Raw genomic sequence first — 21,976 nt, 5'->3', positions numbered from 1 at the left:
TTAAGGAAAGGAATGAAAAGCATAACCAAGATATTAATGAAAGCAAAACTTAAGAATTACAAAAAAAAAATATAAAGAGAAAGAAGCAAGAAAGTTCTTGATCTGAACACCAAGACTAATGCATGGCAAAGCCTCATTTTATCAGAACCAAAAATTTGGAATCTATTGATTTGATGAACTAATTGTTGAGTGGGTGGCCAAGCTCTTGATTGTGTGAAAAATCCTTATTTCTTATTTGAACACTGTATTGCTTAAACATCTATAAGTGGAACACTGTACTCACGAAAGTTTCTAGGAAATTTGTCTTATCTTTTTCAGGAAAAAAAATTGAGGTCATTTGAACTTTTAGAACTCGAGATATGGGCTAAACACGAACAGTGTCTGAGTTGTAAGACAAATTCAAACTTCTCCGTTGTTGCTATAATTTGGACTTGAAAGCAGCCTTTTTAAATTTTGGACTCCCATGAAAGTTGTAGGCCTATGTCTTGCATTTCCATCCATATAAAGCAGACCTAAATTTGAGATCTACAGCTCCAAATATGACCCAATTATTGACAGTGTTTTCTAGTTTGAACTGCACCCAACATCTCTTTTCTAAGTTTGACCCTCTCTTTGTCCTTTAAAATTGAATTGTGTTAAGATTTCCAAGATGAAAATTATTCTTGGCAAATGGGATAGGATATTAGTAATAAATGGAAAATGTATGTTGTAAAAGACGTGTATGCCTAATTTTATGTATCTAATGAAATTAATGGAAATTATTACTTGTCATTGTTATTGTTTGTTACCTTTTTATATTTATATGAACATGTTAATTTCTATTTTCAGGTCCATCAGGGTCGCTGATTAGTACCTAAAAGTGTATATTTTATCAAGGTTTTATATCATTATTTTTGTACTTAAAATGTATCAATAACTCCTTAACTAAAGCATGTTTTATAATAACAAGTTTAATACTATAAAAATGCCCTAATATAATGGTAAATATTTTATCTTAAATGCAGGCCTATCACATAAATCAAAGGATTGATTGATGAATTCAACTACTGAAATTTGTGAAGATAAAGAGAGGGTGAAACTTAGAAAAGAGATGTTGGTGGCAGTTCAAACTGGAATATTTGTTCGGATAATTGGGTCATATCTCGAGTTCTGGATGTCCAAATGACCTCAAATTTTTACACAGATTCAGTAAGACATAGGCCTACAACTTTCATGTTTTCATCAAGATCTAAGAATACCTTTTTCAAGTCCAAATTATAGCAATAATGGAGAAGTCCGAATCTGTTCTACAGCCCAAACATTGTTCAGTGTTTGGCCTATATCTGGAGTTCTAGAAGTCCAAATGACCTCCATTTTTTTTTTCTGGAAAGTTGAGTCAATTTCCTACAACTTTGATGTTTTCCAGTGGACCCAGTTCGGATGGTAGCATTTTTGTTTTATTCAGACAAGAAGAGAAGGATTTTCAACAAGTCAAAAGTTGGCCACCCACTCAACAATTAGTCATCAAATCAATAATTTTGAATTTTGGCCTATAAAAGGAGGCATTTGCCATGCATTAGGGAGCTTTGGTTGTTCAGATCTAAGTTCATGCTCTTTTATTTCCTCTCTTTATATTTTTTTTTTGTAATTTTTAAGTTTTGGCTTTCATTAATATCTTGTTTATGCTTTTCCTTTCTTTCCTTTTCCTTAGTTAACTTGTATCTTATTTATGTTCTTGTTTTGTTTATTTATGTTTCTCTTCTTCATTATGTTTAGCTAAATTTATTATGTCAAGGTGAAATGGTTACACTAATGTTGTAAAAACAAGTATAGTGTAAACTCAACATGGACCTTAATTTAATATTAACATGTCTTATCTTTTTATCTTGTTAATTCTTAATACCTTGCTTGTTAAATGGTTAATTTAGATTTGTGTTGTATAACACTTGGTACAACAAATATTTGGCACTCTCATAGCCCAACCGTATGGTATTACCTACACCTAGGCTATGAAAGGAACTTGATTTGTTATTAACATAAGTTAATATCATGAATTCCTGATAATATTTAAAAGTTTGGTGTTATGTAAATAAGATAATTAATATGATCATGTTAATAATTTATAATGAGCTATTAATGAGAAATCATCCGATTAGAACCTCCTTTGTGTGTGGTTTCCAATTGAATAATAAGAGTTTATACTATACTTGTTTGAAATACCATTAGTGGATCCTCTAACCTTGACATTTGTTTTTATCATTGTTTAATCCTTACATTAATCTTCCATCTCAAAGTTCTCATTAATTTCTTCCTTCTCTTCTTTTTATTATTATTATTAGTAGTACTACTACTACTACTACTACTAGTATTATTATTATTATTATTATTATTATTATTATTATTATTATTATTATTATTATTTACATTCTGTTTATATTATATAATATATATCTTTGATCTTTTCATAAACTCAGTATATAGGCTGGAAACCTGTGACCCGATCTTTTTAGATCATTCTCAGTATAACAACGCACATACTAAGTATTATTATTATTATTGTTGTTGTTGTTGTCGTCGTCTTGTTATTTATAATTTATACAATTAACCTTTCTATGGTTCGACCCCGATCTTGCCGGGTTATTTATTACTTCGACATTCCTGCACTTGGGAGAAGACATCAATCTTTTGGTCGTGTCAAGTTTTTGGTGCCATTGCCGAGGAGGTAAATTCTTGTACAAATTATAGTATTTATTTTGTTTTCTCTTTTCACTTTTCTTGTATCTAACTTTGTTTCTTTTCTTTTTCTTTTGTTTTCTTCTTCTTTTTATTCTCTTTCTACACGTGCATAAGTGGTTGGTCATGTACATTAAGTGGTAGATTTTGTAGGGTATCCTCATCATTTTTAGAAAATATAGCCGAAGAAGATAACCAGTCATTTCATAATGAGAATAATCATATTAGGACACTTAGAGACCACATGAATCCCATAAAAACAAGTGCACCCTCATGCATAGTTTTCCCTCTTGATGCATCCCATTTTAATTATAAACCAGGCATTATTCAACTTTTACCTTCTTTTCATGGCTTAGATCTAGAAAATCTATACTTGCATTTGAGAGAATTTGAAGAAGTTTGTAACACCTATAATGACTTAAATTGTAGCATGAATAGCATTAGATTAAAGCTTTTTCCTTTTTCATTAAAAGATAAAGCTAAAACATGGCTACAAAATCTTAGGTCAGGATCTAGTCGTGCTTGGGATGAAATGCAACAACAATTTTTAAAGAAGTTTTTTCCATCTCACAGAACAAACTCTTTCAAAAGACAAATCACCACTTTCACTCAAAAACCAGGTGAAACATTTTACCAATGTTGGGATAGGTATTGAGACTTGTTTAATACTTGCCCTCATCATGGTTTTGAAACATAGAGATTGGTTTCACAATTTTATGAAGGGTTAACACCTAAGGATAGGTAAATGGTTGAATTGATGTGCAATGGAACTTTCGAAGATAAAAACCCTAATGAAGCAATGGAGTACCTAGACTTGCTAGCTGAAAATGCACAAAATTGGGACACTACGGGTACTTATGAGGCACCAAGTAAAACCCAATCTCATACATCTAGTGGAGGTATGTATAACCTTAGGGAAGATCATGACGTCCAAGCCAAGTTTGCATCTTTAGCTAGAAAAGTCGAGGCACTAGAATTGAAAAAGAATGGTCAATTAAAATCTGTTCAAGACATTAGGTGTCAAATCTGTGAAACAAATAAACATGCAACCAATGATTGTACAACTTTGCCTTCTTTCAAGGAATGCCTCCATGAACAAGCTCATGCTTTAAATAGTTTCCAAAAGCCCAATCATAACCCATACTCACAAACATACAACCCTGGTTGGAGAAATCACTCGAACTTTAGTTGGAAAAGTGATAACAACAATCCACAAACTTCACAGCCATTGTTTCAAGCACACTATAATTTCCAAAATTCTCATGGATATGCACCTCCTTATGCTCCACCTCCTAGAAGAAATCTTAAGGAAACATTGCATGCATTCATTGAAAAGCAAGAGACAATCAACACTCAACTTGCTCAAGGCATGACAGATTTTAAAGATACTCTTGCAAAGTTAACATCTGCTCTCAGTTTCCAAGAGAAAGGTAAGTTTCCATCTCAACCACAGCAAAATCCAAAAGGGCAATACAATGCAAATGCAAGTAGTTCTAGAAGTCAACATATGGATCAAGTCAAATCAGTCATCACTCTTCGTAGTGGTAAGGTTATTGAAAAACCCACTCTTGAACCTTGTGAGAAAGATGATGAGTCAATCTCTGAGGGTAAGGAAGAGGTTGAATTGAACATTGTAAAGAAAATACCAATTCTCCGCCAGCACTTCCATTTCCTTATGTCATGACCAAACAAAGGAAAGTCAATCACAATTCTGAAATCCTTGAAACTTTCAAACAGGTAAGGATCAATATACCTTTATTGGATGCTATTAAATAGGTACCTTCCTATGATAAATTTTTGAAAGATCTATGCACTGTGAAGAGAAAACTGAATGTGAAAATAAAGCCTTTTTAGCTGAACAAGTGTTATTCTTCAGAAAAATAATGCTTTGAAATATAAAGACCCTGGTTGTCCTACCATTTCTTGCTTTATTGGAGAACATAAAATTGAAAGAGCCTTACTTGATCTTGGAGCTAGTGTGAATTTACTTCCATATTCAGTTTTTTAGAGTCTCAATATAAGTGAGTTAAAACCAACTTCTATAACTCTTTTACTTGCTGATAGATCTGTAAAAGTGCCTAAAGGAATAGTTGAGGATGTGTTAGTACAAGTCGATAAATTCATTTATCTTGTGGATTTTATTGTCTTGAACACGCAACCTGTTGAAGCATGTAATTCATTTCTTGTTATTTTAGGATGTCTGTTTCTTGCAACTTCTAATGTATTGATTAATTGTAGGAATGGACTCATGAAGTTATCTTTTGGAAACATGACATTGGAGATGAATATTTTTAACATTTGCAAATAACTTGGAGATGATAATGATTTACAAGAAGTAGATCATATTGAAGAATTAGTTCATGATCAACTTGAATCTACTGAGTAAAATTGAGTTGGATGACTCTGAAGATTTGTAAATGATTTATTCTGAGGAAGAAATCACGGATGAAAAAGGCACCAAAAATGTTGATGCCGATCTTTTATCAAGAGTGACAACAGATTTGACATCTGACATCCCACCAATCGATGATTACTCTCCTGACGAATCCTTACTTTCTCTTAGTTCAATGCCTTGGTTTACTAAAAATATCAACTTTCTTACTTTAGGAGATTTGCCAGCTCATTGGAGTACTGAAGACAAATGAAAGTTTTTGAACGAAGTGAAGAACTTTTTTTGGGATGACCCTAACATATTCAAATATTGTCCTGATAAAAAATTTCAAAGATGCATTCTTGACAATGAGGTAAGTAGTGTCATTAAACTTTGTCATTCTGAAGCATGTGGAAGTCAATTCTCATCAAGAAAGACAACTGCAAAAATCTTACAAAAAGGATTTTATTGGCCCACCATGTTCAAGGACACCCATGCATTCTGCAAAACTTGTGAAAATTGTCAAGAAGTTGATACTAGTCAAAACATTTGGCTTTATAATTCTCAACTCCATTTATTTCCTCAAAAAATAAGATCAAGATGGAGCTGTCCATTTATTTTGAAACATGTGTATCCTTATGGGGCCCTTGATATTGAGAATTCAAAGAATGACAATGTTTTGAAGGTAAATGGACATCGTTTGAAAGCTTACTTTGATGAGTTTCCTGGTGAAAATGAATCCATTGGTTTGAATGATCTTTTAGATAAAGGTTGATTATTTTGTTTTTCTCACATTTTTTTTGTGTTCCTTTTTGGTGTGACTTTTGTTTTGCTAGTTTCTCTCACTCCAGTCTAATGGCGGATAACGGTACTCCGTGACTCTTAAGTCGGTTCTTTTAGTTTCCCATGACAACTGATATCTGTGTATATAATTATGCAATTCTCTACTCTTTCTTCTTTCTTTGAATCTCTAATCCAATTCTTATTTGAAAATGGACACCACTCTTGAAAAATTGAAAAAGTATTTTCCCGCTCTGCCTCAAAATGCGATTACAAAAATTTACTGTGCTAAATGTGAAAGATTGAGGCTGTTAATGAACCTAGGAATTCCTGAAGATATTCGTTGGCTAATTGAAGCAAAGGTCTGATTATCAGGTGAGTCCTCCAATTCTTTCATTTCATACATGCCTGAAACAGGTAAAAGCACTTTTGCGAATAAACGTCATGCAAAATGACTGAAAGTCTATCACAGATGTGCTAGATGGACTTGTAATGCGACATGTCGTTCTTTAGGAATGGTATCTGTAAACCGTGAAGATAAAATACAATTCATTAAAGATAGCTTGAGTAAGGGGTCTTTAGATAATCTTCTATTGACTCTTGAGACGCACCCTAGTGGAGATGTGCATCGTGCAATTTATGATTTAGGGCCACAATTCCATAAAGAACATGCTCGACTTAGTCTTGGGAATCTGCCTAAAAAAGACCCTATTTACCAGTTTTTAAGAAAACTGGATGGGAAACCTATCCCCGACCCATAGAGGGCGTTTAAGCTGTTCTTGGATGTAAAACCAAGGGAAGACGTAAGCCATAATCACAACTACTTGTACATACATGCTTTGTCAAAATAAATAAATAAAGAGAGAGAGTGTGAGACAATAGATGGCCTACATATAGGTTGTATGATTGCATTTTTAATTTCTCATCTATAAATTCTTCTCTTCCTTCCCTTCATTTCTACTCAACCCATACATTCATAAAATACAGACGTGTGTAGAAATGACAGGTTCCTCAAGTAATCACATAAACAATATTTGTGTTTTCAGTGGATCCAGTCCTGGGAAAGAAAAAGAGTTTTTAGAATCAGCAAATCATCTTGGTCAGGTACTAGCTAAGCGAAAGATTCATTTAGTGTATGGAGGAGGCATCTTTGGGTTAATGGGGGGAGTGCCAATAGCTGCATTTTTAGGAGGTAGTCAAGTTTTGGGGGTTGTCCCCAAAGCTTTAGCACAAGGGGGCATTATTGGAAAAATAATTGGAGAGGAATTACAGGTCCCCACAATGTCTAATCGACTGAATGCAATGTTTAACCATGCTGATGCCTTCATTGCCTTACCAGGTGGTCTGGGCACATTAGAAGAGATCTTTCATATTTTCTCTTGGGCCCAACTGCACATTCACCATAAACCCATAGGTTTGTTAAATGTTAATGGTTTTTATGATAAGTTGTTGTCTTTTTTTGAACATGGTGTGGAACAAGAATTTCTAACATTCAGCACGACAAATCATAATCTCTACTGCTACTGCTGAACAATTGATTGACCAATTACAATATTTCATCCCTGTAATTAATCCCTCTATGAGTCGCATAAATTGGTCAACTAAGGAAAGCCATAAAAAGCTTAGATTGAATTTGAGCATTTGTTTGTAAAAAACTGTGTCTTTTGGTTTTATTATTGTGTTTTGTTGTTTCTTATATTTGTTTAAGTGTGTTTTAGGTTTGTCAGTGTTCGCTATTTCAAGTGATGTCTTCTGTACTCTATCTTTCTACCTTAAGACATTGAGGACAATGTCTCATTTTGGTTGGGGGGAAAGGGTAGTAGTTGATATTTATATAAAAAAATAAAATTGTGTTTTCTATTTGATAAACTATTTGCAAAACTGTTGATTGTGGGTTGCACATTGGATTATTATATTATTTATGTTCTTTTGTTAAAGGTAACAACTAAGAGCTATATAATTTACAAAAAAAAAACAAAAAAAAAACAATGATAATAAAAAGGTAGATAAGTTTGGTTTCGTAGCCTCCCTAACCTAAGCAATTAAGCCTGAAGGGGTGTTTTAACACTTAATACCCTAAAGTCAACTGACTTGGAAGCTATTGGCCCAACGCTTATTATATGGGTTGAGGAGAAAAGCTTAAGGGAATCAAACATTGCACTATCTACGTATCAGTATCTGCAACCCGAGTTGCTAAGCTCGTAGGGGTGTCTCAACACCTAATGCCCTAAGACCAACAAGTCTAGGAGTCATTAGCCTAAAACTCGTTATATGGGTTAAAGATACATTATGTTTCAAGTTGTATGTGTATATAAATAAATAAATAAATAAAAAGAAAAAAAATAATATCCCAACCTAATGTAGTTAGCCTTAAACATTAGAACAAAATAAAATTTGTTTTTCTTCCAAGTAAAGCCCCATAACTATATGTTGATATTTTGAGCACAAAAGAAAGGTTTAGTAATATCTTGTTTAAGAGGTATTGAGCAGATATATGAATTTAATGAGAGTTTGTTTATCTGGATAAATTAAAGTAAGTTGAATGATGAATGTCTTGCTTTATGGAATTTGCAAATTATTTTTCTATTTTAACGCTTTGATTACTAGGGACTAGTAATAAGCTGGTTGGGGGGTGTGATTAGTACTTAAAAGTGCATATTTATCAAGGTTTTATATCATTATTTTGCACTTAAAGTATCAATAACTCCTTAACTAAAGCATGTTTTATAATAACAAGTCTAATACTATAAAATGCCCTAATATATGGTAAATGTTCATCTTAAATGCAGGCCTATCACATAAATCAAAGGATTGATTGATGAATTCAACTACTGAAATTTGTGAAGATAAAGAGAGGGTGAAACTTAGAAAAGAGATGTTGGTGCAGTCCAAACTCGAATACTGTTCTGTAATTGGGTCATATCTCGAGTTCTAGATGTTCAAATGACCTCAAAGTTTTACAGAGATTCAGTAAGACATTGGCCTACAACTTTCATGTTTTCATCAAGATCTAAGAAGGCCGTTTTCAAGTCCAAATTATAGCAACAACGGAGAAGTCCGAATCTGTCTTGTAGCCCAAACACTGTTCAGTGTTTGGCCCATATCTGGAGTTCTAGAAGTCCAAATTACCTCCATTTTTTTTCCTGGAAAGCTGAGTCAATTTCCTACAACTTTCATGTTTTCCAGTGGACCCAGTTCAGATGGTAGCATTTTTTTTTTATTCAGACAACAAGAAAAGGATTTTCACCAAGTCAAAAGTTGGCCACCCACTCAACAATTAGTCATCAAATCAATAATTCCGAAGTTTGGCCTATAAAAGGAGGTTTGCCATGCATTAGGGAGCTTGGTTGTTTAGATCAAGTTCATGCTCTTTATTTCTCTCTTTATATTTTGTGTAATTCTTAAGTTTTGCTTTCATTAATATCTTGTTTATGCTTTTACAATTTCCTTTTCCTTTCCTTAGTTAACTTGTATCTTATTTATGTTCTTGTTTTGTTTATTTATGTTTCTCTTCTTCATTATGTTTAGCTAAGTTTATTATGTCAAGGTGAAAAGATTACACTAATGGTGTAAGTATAAGTATAGTGTAAACTCAACATGGACCTTAATGTTTAATATTAACATGTCTTATCTTTTTATCTTACTAATTCTTAATACCTTGCTTGTTAAATGGTTAATCTAGATTTGTGTTGTATAACACTTGGTACAACAAATGTTTGGCACTCTCATAACCTAACCGTATGGTATTACCTACACCTAGGCTAGAAAGGAACTTGATTTGTTGTTAACATCAGTTAACATCATGAATTCATGACAATATTTAAAAGTTTGGTGTTATGTAAATAAGATAATTAATATGATCATGTTAATAATTTATAATGAGCTATTAATGACAAATCATCCGATTGGAACCTCCTTCATGTGTGGTTTCCAAATTGAGTAATAAGAGTTTATACTATACTTGTTTGAAATGCTATTAGTGGATCCTCTAACCTTGACATTTGTTTTTATCATTGTTTAATCCTTACATTAATCTTTCATCCCAAAGTTCTCATTAATTTCTTCATCTTTTTCTTCTTTTATTATTATTATTATTACTATTATTATTACTATTACTATTAATATTATTACTATTATTATTTTTATTATTTACATTTTGTTTATATTATATAATATATCTCTTTGATCTTTTTCATAAACTCAGTATATAGGCTGGAAACCTGTGATCCGATATTTTAGATCATTCTCAAGTATAACAACGCCACATACTGAGTATTATTATTATTATTATTATTATTATTATTATTATTAGTACTACTACTACTACTACTACTACTACTACTACTACTACTACTACTACTACTACTACTACTATACATTACAATTATTATTATTATTGTCGTTATTATTGTTGTTGTTGTTATTATATTATTGTTATTTATAATTTGTACAATTAACCTCTTTGTGGTTTCGACCCCGGTTTTGCCGGGTTATTTATTACTTCGACACTCCTGCACTTAGAAGAAGACATCAATCTTTTGGTCGTGTCAATCGCATCAAGAGTTATCTTAATTTAGTTACCTTTTGCCTTCAGCCATGTAATTATTTGTAAATTAATAGACTTATATCCTAAAACTTGAAATGTAATATTAATATTCTTCCTAGTATGGTTCAGCCAAAGACAAGATTTTTCGGGTTTGTACCGTTGACTCAGAAATCATCAAGAAAACTGAGTCGTTGTTGACTAAAAAATCATCAATGAAACTGCTTCCACAACTGACGCATAGATTCATCAACTCACTCAGCCCATGTTGACTCAGAAATCATCAATGAAAATTATGTCACTGTCGATTAAAAAATTAACAATGAAACTATGTTGTCGATTCAGAAATCGACAACGAAATTTGTGTCGCTGTTGATTCAAAAATCCACAATGAAAATTGTGTCACTACTTATTTTTAAATCAACAATGATGATGGAGTCATTTCTGGCTTTACCCCTCTTTATTTTAGGTGTTTATAGGTTGTGATGGAATGATCATGAGATGTTTAAAATAATAGATTTGGGAACATTTGGGAGGAAGAAAATAGAAAAAAAGAAATGTATATCATTTTAGATAAGGCCATTAAGCCAAACTTAGTTGTTTATACTAAGATATTGCTGACACAAAGAAGAGGAAGATTGACACAAACACTGAAAACTTAAAGAACACTAGGAAAACAAAAAATTTAGAAAGATATGACATGTTTTTGGAGCCTAGCTCTGATATCAACTGACGTGAACCTCATCATCACATAGTCATACAACCCACCATGAAGATTGAGATATGATCCTTGAAAGTCAAAAGAGATCTGATAGGAGTGTGACACATGGAAAACTTTTCATAAGGCACCATCACTATTGGAATAAAGTTGAATGACATCACGAAGTCAGTTAATCTTTGATAAGTTAAATTTAGTTTGTTCAAGAACCAAAAAATGCAATAATCTTTCTCACATGTTAAACTTAAAAAGTTCAGAAGTATTATTGATCAAAAAAGTTTTCTAAAACTTAGGCTTACAAGAGTTTAAGTATTTTTGAAAAAATTAACCATAATGAATCTATCATTATGGGCATAATTAACACACTTATAAAACCGACTCAAAACCTATACTAATAAGTCCAAACCCTAATCTGATTAAGCCTTGGATCCTAGCTTAAAATAAAGTATTAATTAAGCCTAAACAAGCCTTAGGCTATAAATGAGATAGTAAAAATAAAACTCATAAGTTAATTCCCTATGTTGTTATGGGAAGAGAAAAAGAAAAGAAAACAATACAAATCTGATATAAGTCTTATTTATAGCCTACAATGCTGCCATATTATCCTAGAAATCAATCTGTCATTAAATATCACCAACCCTTCTTTCCTTGTGTAATTATGATAAATAAGGAATCTCTGTAAGAAAAGGATTTTGGAACATTAATGAATCTTTACTACACTTAGAAATTATATTTCAGTCGATTAAAGATCCTTGTAGAATTAGGAAATTCTCAAAACAAGCCACAACATCCTTGTAGAAAAATGATCCTTACCAAATAGGAAGTCCACAAGTCAAAATAAAGTAATAACAAAATTCATATAACCTGTTCTGATCTATATAATAAGGCCTTCTCGAACTCCGATTGAGCTAAACATGTATCCCAACATAGAAAAATATTCAAGGAAACTCTAGGTAAATTTTCATGTAATGACCTGGCTTTTTCAAAGCCAAAATCATTGGAATATATATATATATTATATATATATATATATATATATATATATATGTGTGTGTGTGTGTGTGTGTGTGTGTGTGTGTGTGTGTGTGCAGAATGATATGGTGAAAAACATTCCGTAACCTAATGATATGTTTTTCATCGTATCATTCTGCATATTTATAATTACATTTCATTCATTAACAAGGCATAATGCACACAGGATAAAAAAAATCAACATTCCCATAAAATGAATTCTCAATACACATGCTCATAATACTATATTTTCATACTCATAGATTTACATTACATCGTATTAACATACTTATAAATTCACATTTTTGTTCTAGTCTCGTTATCATCATGAGTTCATTCAAGAGTATCGAACGAAGTTACATAACTAGTACTTTCATTTTTCCTGACCTAATGTAATTTCACAACATAACATCCTTGTAAGAAAAGTACCACATATGTATATTCATACATATCACATCTACATGTTTGCACATACACATACACATCCATGTTCCATTTCAATTTTTCATTACAAGTCTTTACAAAAAGGGTCAGACAACTAATTGAGCGATTAACTCGTCTGTTCATACTTGGTATATACAAAACATAGTACACATGAACGCATCAATTCTAGAAACTAACTCATAACTCCCAAATCTGGCTATCCATTTAAGATGCCATTAGCCAAAGCTAATCATTTATTCATCCCAGTCATCCCCTTAGGATGTAATTAACCAAAGTTAATCATTTATTCACCTCGATCATCCACTTAGGATGCTATTAGCCGAAGCTAATCATTTATATCATTTATTCATCCTGGTCATCCTTTGAGGATGCTATTAGCCAAAGCTAATCATTTGTTCATCTTGGTCATCCATTTAGGATGAAGCTTATTCATCCTAGTCATCCTCTTATGTTGCAATTAATCGAAGCTAATCATTTATTCACCTCGGTCATCCACTTAGGATGCTATTAGCTAAAGCTAATCATTTGTTCATCCCTGTCATCCATTTAGGATGCCATTAGCCAAAGCTAATCATTTATTCATCCTGGTCATTCTCTTAAGATGCCATTATAACATTAACCAATCAAACGTTCCATAAGTGGTTTATGAAATCATTATAACATGATAATATATCCTTTGTAATGCTCATTCAAACAATTCATAACAATTTGACATTCACTATAACATAATAGTAGACCCTTCATAATACTCATACAGACATTCCGTAATCGTTTAATGTCTAGTACAACACAATAATAGATCCCTTGTAAAACTCAAACAAGCATTTCATAACAATTTAGCATTCTGCATAACACAACATTACATCCTTCACAATACTCATACAAATATTCATGAAAATTAACATTCAGTATAATACAACGATAGATCCTTTGTAATACTTATATGACTATTCATGATAGTTAATATTCAGTACAATATAATAATAGATTCTTTGTAATACTCATACAAATATTTGTAATAATTTAGCATTTTGTATAACACAACAACAACTCCTTCACAATATTCATATAAACATTCGTGATAATTTTAATTCAGTATGATACAATGATAGAACCTTTGTAGTACTCATACAACTATTCGTGATAGTTAATATTTAGTACAATACAAGAATAGATCCTTCGTAGTACTCATACAATCATTCGTGATAGTTTAGCATTCCATATGGCACAACAATAGATCATTTGTAATAAATTCACTTTAGAAACTCATGTTATGCTAGAAGGGGGTAAAAATCACCTATTTGTTCCTCCTATGGGGTGTCTTTTCCCAATTGAAGGTTCAATCCCAATCACACCACCTAACACATCAATGGTCATAAATCAACACATTTGTATTCTAAAATCATATGACTCATCACCATACTGATTAGTATTTAAAAGTGCATTTTTATCAAGGTTTTATATCATCATTTTGCACTTGAAGTATCAATAACTCTTTAACTAAAGTATGTTTTATAATAACATACCTAATAATATAAGATACCTTTAATTTGTAGTAAATGTTCATCTTAAATACAGGTCTACTGCATAAATGAAAGGATTGATTGATGAGTTTAAATACTGAAATTAAAAGGACAAAGAGAGGGCCAAATTTAGAAAAGAGATGTTGGTGCAGTCCAAACTGGAACACTGTTTGGTAATTTGGTCATATCTCGTGTTCTAGATGTCCAAATGACCTCAATGTTTTGGATAGATTTGGTAAGACATAGGCCTACAACTTTCATGTGGAGTCCAAGATTTAAAAAGGCTATTTTCAAGTCCAAATTATAGCAACAACGAAGAAGTCCGAATCTGTCCTGCAGCCGAGACACTATTCAGTGTTCAACCCATATCTCGAGTTCTAGAAGTCCAAATGACCTCAATAATTTTTTCGTGGAAAGATAAGACAGTTTACTATAACTTTCATGAGTACAGGTGGTTCCAATTCTAATGCTAGTGATTAGTACTTAAAAGTGCATGTTTATCAAGGTTTTATATCATCATTTTGCACTTGAAGTATCAATAACTCCTTAACTAAAGTATGTTTTATAATAATAAGTTTGATATTATAAGATACCTTAATTTATGGTAAATGCTCATTTTAAATGCAGGACTATCACATAAATAAAAGGATTGATTGACGAGTTTAATCATTGAAAGTTAAAGGACAAAGAGATGGCCAAACTTAGAAAAGAGATGTCGGTGCAGTCCAAACCGGAACATTTCTTGGTAATTGGATGATATCTGGAGCTCTAGATTTCAGATTTAGGTCCATTTTATATGGATGGAAAGGTAAAACATAGGCCTACAACTTTCATTTGGACACCAAGATCTAATAAGGCCGTTTTCAAGTCCAAAATATAGAAACAACGAAGAAGTCCGAAGCTGTCCTGCAGCCCAGACACTATTTAGTGTTCAGCCCATATCTTGAGTTCTAGAAGTCCAAATGACCTCATCTTTTTTTTGTTGGAAAGCTGAGACAATTTCCTAGAACATTCCTGAGGATTCTGGGCAAATTATGATGTTAACAATGACGTCTTGTTCAGACAAGAAGATAAGGATTGTTATCAAGTCAAGATATGACCACCCACTCATCAATTAGTCAACAAATCAATAGTTTCAAATTTTGGCCTATAAAAGGAGGCACTTATCATGTATTGAGGCATCTTGGTTTCCAGATCAAGATCATGCTCTTGCTTTCTCTCTTTGTATTGCTTATGTTTTGCTTTCATTAATATCAAGTTTATGCACTTCATTTCATTTTCTTTACTTAGTTAACTTCTTTCTCATTTATGTTCTTATCTTGTTTATTTATGTTTCTTTCTTTCATTATGTTTAGCTAAGTTAATTATGTCAAGTCGAAAAGGGTACACTAATGGTGTAAGAATAAGTATAATATAAACTTAACATGGACCTTAATGTTGGATACTAACATGTTTTATATTTGTTATCTTGTTCACTTTTAATACTTTGCTTGTTAAATGGTTAATCTAGATTTATGTTGTATAACACTTGGTACAACAAATACTTGGTACTTTCATAGCCCATACTGTATGGTATAACCGACACCTGAGCTATGAAAGGGACTTGATTTGTTGTTAACATAAGTTATAATCATGAATGCCTGCGAACATTTACAAGTATTAGCTTTATTCGAATAAGATAACTAATGTAATCATGTTAACAATTTATAATCTGATTGGAACCTCCTTTATGTGTGGTTTCCAATTGAGTAATAAGAGTTTATATTATACTTGTTTGAAGTACCATTAGTGGATCCTCTAACCTTGACATTTGTTTTTATCGTTGCTTAATCCTTACGTTAATCTTCCAACTCAAAGTTCTCATTAATTTCTTCATCTTCTTCTGTTATTATTATTATTATTATTATTTACATTCTGTTTATATTATAATATATATCTTTGATCTTTTTCATAAACTCAGTATATAGGCTGGAAACCTATGACCCGATCTTTTAGATCATTCTCAGGTATAACAACGCCACATACTGAGTATAATAATAATAATTATTGTTATTATTGTTGTTGTTTTTATTGATGTTATTGTTGTTGTTGTCTTGTTATTTATAATTTATACAATTAACCTCTCTGTGGTTCGACCCCGGTCTTGCCGGGTTATTTATTACTTCGACACTCCTGCACTTGGGAGAAGACATCAAGCTTTTGGTCGTGTCAAGTTTTTGGCGCCGTTGCCGGGGAGGTAAATTCTTGTATAAATTATAATATTTATTTTATTTTCTCTTTTCACTTTTCATTTTATTTAACTTTTGTTTCTTTTGTTTCTTTTTCTTCTTTCTTCTTTTCTTCCTTTTATTCTCTTTTTACACGTGCATGAGAGTTTGGTCACATACATTAAGTGGTCGACTTTGTAGGGTATCTTCATCATTTTTAGAAAATATGGCTGAAGAAGATAATCAATCACTTCATAATGAGAATAATGAGAATAACCGTATGAGAACACTAAGAGACCACATGAATCCCACAAGAAAAAGTGCACCCTCATGCATAGTTTTCCCTCCTGATGCATCTCATTTTAATTTTAAGCCAGGCATTATTCAACTTTTACCTTCTTTTCATGGCTTAGACCTAGAAAATCCATACTTGCATTTAAGGGAATTTGAGGAGGTCTGTAATACATATAATAACTCAAATTGTAGCATGAGCACCATTAGATTAAAGCTTTTTCCTTTTTCATTAAAAGATAAAGCTAAAACATGGCTACAAAATTTGAGACCAGGATCCATTCGTGCTTGGGATGAAATGCAACAACAATTTTTAAAGAAGTTTTTTCCGTCTCACAGAACAAACTCTTTCAAAAGACAAATCATCACTTTCACTCAAAAGCCAGGAGAAACATTTTACCAATGTTGGGATAGGTATCGAGATTTGCTTAATACTTGCCCACATCATGGTTTTGAAACATGGAGATTGGTTTCACATTTTTATGAAGGTTTAACACCTAGAGATAGACAAATGGTTGAATTGATGTGCAATGGAACTTTCGAAGATAAAGACCCTAATGAAGCAATGGAGTACCTAGACTTGCTAGCCGAAAATGCTCAAAATTGGGATACCACAGGTACTTATGAGGCACCAAATAAAACTCAACCTCATACATCTAGTGGAGGTATGCACAACCTTAGGGAAGATCATGACCTCCAAGCCAAGTTTGCATCTTTAGCTAGAAAAGTCGAGGCACTAGAATTGAAAAAGAGTGGTCAATTAAAATTTGTTCAAGATATTGTGTGTCAAATCTGTGAAATCAATGAACATTCAACAAATGATTGTTCAACTTTGCCTTCTTTTAGGGAATGCCTCCATGAACAAGCCCATGCTTTAAACAGTTTCCAAAGACCCAACCATAACCCATACTCACAAACGATAACCCTGGTTGGAGAAATCACCCAAATTTTAGTTGGAAGAGTGATAGCAACAATGCACAAACTTCACAGCCACCGTTTCAAGCACACCATAATTTTCAAAATTCTCATGGATATGCACCTCCTTATGCTCCACCTCCTAGAAGAAATCTTGAGGAAACATTGCATGCATTCATTGAAAAGCAGGAGACAATCAACACTCAACTTGCTCAAAGCATGACAGATTTTAAAGATGCTCTTGCAAAATTAACAATTGCTCTCAATTTCCAAGAGAAAGGTAAGTTTCCTTCTCAACCACAGCAAAATCCAAAGGGGCAATACAATGCAAATGCGAGTAGTTCTGGAAGCCAACACATGGATCAAGTCAAATCAGTCATCACTATTCGTAGTGGTAAGGTTATTGAAAAACCTATTCTTGAACCTTGTGAGAAAGATAATGAGTCTATCTCTAAGGGTAAGAAAGGGGTTGAACCTGAACATTGCAAAGAGAAGCCTGATTCCCCGCCAGCACTCCAATTTCCTCATGCCATGACCAAACAAAGGAAAGTCAATCACAACTCTGAAATCTTTAAAATTTTCAAACAGGTAAGGATCAATATACCTTTGTTGGATGCTATTAAATAGGCTCCTTCCTATGCTAAATTTTTGAAAGATCTGTGCACTGTGAAGAGAAAACTGAATGTGAAAAAGAAAGCCTTTTTAGCCGAACAAGTAAGTGCCATTCTTCAAAACAATAATGCTTTGAAATATAAAGACCCTGGTTGTCCTACAATTTCTTGCTTTATTGGAGAACATAAAATTGAAAGAGCCTTACTTGATCTTGGAGCTAGTGTGAATTTACTTCCATATTCAGTTTTTCAGAGTCTCAATCTAGGTGAGTTAAAACCAACCTCTGTAACTCTTTTACTTGCTGATAGATCTGTAAAAGTGCCTAGAGGAATAGTTGAGGATGTGTTAGTACAAGTTGATAAATTCATTTACCCTGTAGATTTTGTTGTCTTGGATACACAACCTGTTGAAGCATGTAATTCAATTCCTGTCATTTTAGGACGTCCATTTTTTGTCACTTCTAATGCATTGATTAATTGTAGGAATGGACTGATGAAGCTATCATTTGGAAACATGACATTGGAGATGAATATTTTCAACATTTACAAGCAACCTGGAGATGATAATGATTTACAGGAAGTGGATTTTATTGAAAAATTAGTACATGATCAATTTCAAACCACTTCTATTGAAACTGAGATTGATGAATCCGATGATTTGCAAATGGTCTACTTTCAGGAATCAAAGGCATGCAATTGGAGGCCACAAATTGAAGAATTGCCACCACGATCAATTGAACCCATACCTTCAAGTGTTCAACCACCAAAACCTGAATTGAAGCCGTTACCATTTAATCTCAAATACTCATTTTTGGGAGAAAATGAAACTTTTCTGGTAATAATCTCTTCCAAACTTAATGCGCATCAAGAAGGTAAGTTATTACAGACTCTAAAAATGCACAAAAATGTATTAGGATGGACCATAGCTGACATAAAAGGAATTAGCCCTTTGATTTGCACACACAAGATTTAGTTGGAGGAAAATGCTAAACCTTCTAGAGAAATGCAACGAAGGCTTAATCCTAATATGAAAGAAGTAGTGAAAAATGAAGTCATTAAGCTTCTAGATAATGGAATCATTTATCCTATTTCTGACAGCAAATGGGTAAGTCCTACCCAAGTTGTACCCAAAAAGTCTGGAGTCACTGTGATAACGAATGAGAAAAATGAGTTAATTCCAACTAGGACTGTTACGGGTTGGCGCATGTGCATTGACTATAGGAAACTTAATTCAATGACTAGAAAAGATCATTTCCCTTTACCTTTCATGGACCAAATCCTAGAAAGAGTTGCAGGTCATGAATTTTATTGTTTCCTAGATGGCTATTCCGGTTACAATCAAATTGAAATTGCATTGCAAGATCAATAGAAGACTACTTTCACATGTCCATTTGGTACTTTTGCATATCGAAGGATGCCTTTTGGATTATGTAATGCACCAGCCACGTTTCAAAGATGCATGCTTAGCATATTTAGTGATATGGTTGAACGTTTTCTTGAAATTTTTATGGATGATTTTTCTGTTTTTGGTGATTCATTTGATGATTGTTTGACTAACTTAGAAAAGGTTTTGAGTAGGTGTGAAGAGAAGAATCTTGTACTGAATTGGGAAAAATGTCACTTTATGGTAACAAACGGCATTGTACTTGGTCACATTGTTTCATCAAAAGGAATTGAGGTTGACAAATCTAAAATTGAGTTAATTGCCAACTTACCAACACCAAAATCTGTTAAAGATGTTAGATCATTCTTAGGACATGCTGGTTTTTACAGAAGGTTCATCAAAGATTTTAGTGTAATATCTAAGCCCTTGAGTAACCTTCTAACAAAGGATAATATTTTTGAATGGACTGAACGTTGTGAAGAAGCCTTTGTTAAACTTAAAAACTTGCTTACTTCTGCTCCTGTCATTCAACCTCCTGATTGGTCATTACCTTTTGAAATAATGTGTGACGCTAGTGATTATGTCGTAGGTGCTGTCTTGGGACAAAGAAAGGATAAGAAACCTTATGTGATTTACTATGCAAGTAAAACTTTAAATAGTGCTCAAATGAATTACACTACCACTGAAAAAGAATTACTTGCAGTAGTATTTGCATGTGACAAGTTCAGACCTTATCTTGTTGGCTCACCTGTTGTTGTTTTTAGTGATCATGCAACATTAAAATATCTTCTTTCTAAGAAAGATTCTAAGGCTAGATTGGTGCGGTGGATTTTGTTACTTCAAGAATTTGATATCACAATCAAAGATAAGAAAGGCACCGAAAATGTTGTTGCAGATCATTTGTCAAGATTGACAACATATTCGAAATCTGACATCACACCAATCGATGACTACTTTCCCGATGAATCTTTATTTTCCGTTTCTATGATGCCTTAGTTTGCTAATATTGTTAATTTTCTTGTTTCAGGACAATTGCCAACTCATTGGAGTACCCAAGACAAAAGAAAGTTCTTGAACGAAATGAAGAACTTTTATTGGGATGACCCTTATTTATTCAAATATTGTCCTGATCAAATATTTCGAAGACGCATTCCTGACAATGAGGTAAGTAGTGTCATTAAATTTTGTCATTCTGAGGCATGTGGGGGTCATTTCTCATCAAGAAAGACAACTGCAAAAATCTTACAAAGTGGATTTTATTGGCCCACCATGTTCAAAGATTCACATGCATTCTGCAAGACTTGTGAAAATTGTCAAAAGTTGGGATCTATTTCAAAACGTCACATGATGCCTTTAAATCCTATTCTTGTCATTGAGATCTTTGACTGTTGGGGTATAGATTTCATGGGTCCATTTCCTCCATCATTTGGTTTCGTGTACATATTAGTCGCAGTAGATTATGTTTCAAAATGGATAGAGGCAATTCCAAGTCGAAACAATGATCACAAAACAGTGATAAAGTTTTTGAAAGACAATATTTTGAGTCGATTTGGAATTCCTCGAGCCATAATAAGTGATGGTGGAACACATTTCTGCAACAAGCCATTTGCTTCTTTAATGAAGAAATATGGAATCACACACAAAGTTGCCACCCCTTATCACCCTCAAACAAGTGGACAAGTAGAGCTTGCTAATAGGGAGATCAAACAGATCTTGGAGAAAACGGTGAACCCTAATCGGAAAGACTGGTCTTTAAGACTTAATGATGCACTTTGGGCTTATCGAACTGCATATAAAACATCATTAGGTATGTCACCTTATAGACTAGTCTATGGAAAACCTTGTCACTTGCCTGTGGAAATTGAACATAAAGCTTATTGGGCTATTAAAGCTTTCAATTCAAACATTGATGATGCTAGTCAGCTGCGAAAATTGCAAATAAATGAGCTTGACGAAATTAGAAATGATGCATATGACAATTCAAGAATTCATAAAGCAAGAATCAAAGAGTTTCATGACAAGAAAATACTGAGAAAAACATTCAATATTGGTCAAAAAGTTTTGCTTTATAATTCTCAACTCCATTTATTTCATGAAAAACTAAGATCAAGATGGAGCGGTCCATTTATTTTGAAACATGTGTATCCTTATAGGGCCTTTGATATTGAGAATCCAAAGAATGACAATGTTTTGAAGGTAAATGAACATCGTTTAAAAGCTTACTTTGATGAGTTTCCTAGTGAAAGTGAATCCATTGGTTTGAATAATCTTATTGATAAAGGTTGATTATTTTGTTTTTCTCACTTTTTTTTTTGTTGCTTTTTAGTGTGACTTTTGTTTTGCTAGTCTCTTTCACCCCGGTCAAATGGCGGATAACGGTACTCCGTGACTTAAGTCGGTTCTTTCAGTTTCCCAAATAACTGATATCTATATATATTTGTACAATTCTGTGCTCTTTCTCCCTTC

General features: G+C 32.9%; 1 pseudogene; it reads right to left on the bottom strand.

Annotated features, from left to right (window-relative positions):
• Window positions 1-3,288: 3,288 nt before the first annotated feature.
• Window positions 3,289-3,399, bottom strand: LOC118031241 (small nucleolar RNA R71; annotated as a pseudogene).
• Window positions 3,400-21,976: the final 18,577 nt, after the last annotated feature.

Source organism: Populus alba, chromosome 14 (assembly GCF_005239225.2).
Source record: "Populus alba chromosome 14, ASM523922v2, whole genome shotgun sequence".
NCBI classification, from domain to species: Eukaryota; Viridiplantae; Streptophyta; class Magnoliopsida; order Malpighiales; family Salicaceae; genus Populus; species Populus alba.
This window is presented reverse-complemented; position numbering and strand designations above follow the sequence as displayed.